The sequence below is a fragment of the Octopus bimaculoides genome, chromosome 12 (genome assembly GCF_001194135.2).
Source record: "Octopus bimaculoides isolate UCB-OBI-ISO-001 chromosome 12, ASM119413v2, whole genome shotgun sequence".
NCBI lineage: Eukaryota > Metazoa > Mollusca > Cephalopoda > Octopoda > Octopodidae > Octopus > Octopus bimaculoides.
In genome coordinates, this window is record NC_068992.1 from 44,004,085 (window position 1) to 44,005,846 (window position 1,762).

At 38.1% G+C, this 1,762-nt stretch overlaps 1 long non-coding RNA gene across 1 annotated transcript in view; it reads right to left on the reverse strand.

Annotated features, from left to right (window-relative positions):
- Positions 1–200: 200 nt before the first annotated feature.
- The window catches only part of LOC128249198 (uncharacterized), a 96,653-nt gene continuing 95,091 nt past the window's right edge, over positions 201–1,762 (reverse strand). The window contains exon 4 of the long non-coding RNA XR_008265314.1: positions 201–608. This is a non-coding gene — a long non-coding RNA (uncharacterized LOC128249198). The remainder of the gene's footprint in view (positions 609–1,762) is intronic.

Here is a 1,762-nt window from a genome sequence, read left to right on the forward strand (position 1 = left end):
CTCAGGTATTCAAATGCTTAACATAACAAAAAATATTAAAAAAGAAGAAAAATGAAGAAAACTTTTGTACATGTAATTCACTCTTCCTAAATTTACATAAAATAACGTTTGCATACAAATTGAGTGGCAAATTAATTGAAAGTACGAAAAGCTGGGACATTTTAGAGTATGATTATCGAAAGATTAATGTTTTAGCTGTTTTTGAAAAATGTCATCTTTTGTTTTGCTTTTCTTTGAGAATATTGACATCGCTATTAAAATATACATCACATATATACCATATTTAAGTTGTCAGACACAACTGGAAGTAATTAAGTCGGTAGATGGAATTTCAATTAGCTTTCCACCAAGAAAAAGAATTCCATGGTTATTATTTAGCATACAAAATACGAGTAATTAAAACATGCTTATAGACAATTATTGCTTCTTTCTTATGGTCAAAGGAAATGAATTTTGAAACGTTTTCTTTTATTCTTTTACTTGAGTTCAAATTCCGCCGAGGTCGACTTTGCATTTCATCCTTTCAGGGTCGATAAATTAAGTATCAGGTGAGTGCAGGAATCGATCTAATCGACTGACCTCCTCCCTCAAAGTTTCAGGCCTTTTGCCTAGAGAAGAAAAAATTCTTTTACTTGTTTCAGTCATTTGACTGCAGCCATGCTGGAGCACCGCCTTTAGTCGAGCAAATTGATCCCAGAACTTATTCTTTGTAAGTTTAGTACTTATTTTATCGTATTCTTTTGCCGAACCGTTAAGTTACGCGGACGTACTTGCCCTAGCATCTATTGTCAAGTGATGTTGGTGGTGGGGGGTCAAACACAGACACATAGACATACACACACACAGATAAATTAAACAACTTTACAAATTGAGGCTATTAACCTCTTACTTCACAACATCAATAAGTCCTTGAACTGAGGCACCTGCCTCTTACACTTTTCTTTTTATGGGCCACATGCCCCTTCAATATGAGGCACATGTCCTCTTACACTTTACCATCCGACCAGACTCAGTGTTTCACTCAAGCACCTCGATGGTCCTAGATCGGACCACTTCAGCATGAAGCGGAATGCATACACGAGGAAGGAATCCATCACCCTGTACAAATCATTTTCCCACACGACCTCCGCAGCCACTTGCGGGGATAATCAGGGTCTTTGGTACAAGTGAGGATCCCTCCCCTCGGACCTTTCCTAAGTAAACTTCTTCACAAATTCTTGGACGCCCCCCCCTTGTGGAAGAGGATTACAAATTCCTCCTCCTTACAGGGCGAGGTCACAGTTTCTACTGTCGGCAGCACAATTCCCACCGACAGGCCTTCCTCCATTGGTGTCACGGCTTCATAGTCTCCATTGCAGCTGTCCATGTTATGCTTTACAGTCTTTACAACGCTCGAAGAGCATTGATCAGTAGTCATGATGTCACCATTTTAATAGTCGGCGCAAATCATCATAGTATGATAACTCTTTTCTAATATTCAGATGGTTTTCAGTCCTTCGTGTCAGCTAACTTTTTTCAACTACAACTGTAGTCGTTACGCTCTCCCACGCCGTCAACTGTTCATTAACACATCAAGCTGTTTCTGATAAAAGAAGACATAAAATGTCAAATTTAGTTCTTCCTTTGTGTGTGTGTGCGTGTACGTGTGTATTTGCGTGTGTACGCGTTTGTGTGTGTATATATATATATGTATGTATGTATGTATGTATGTATGTATGTATGTATGTATGCATGTATGTATATATATATATATATATGTATA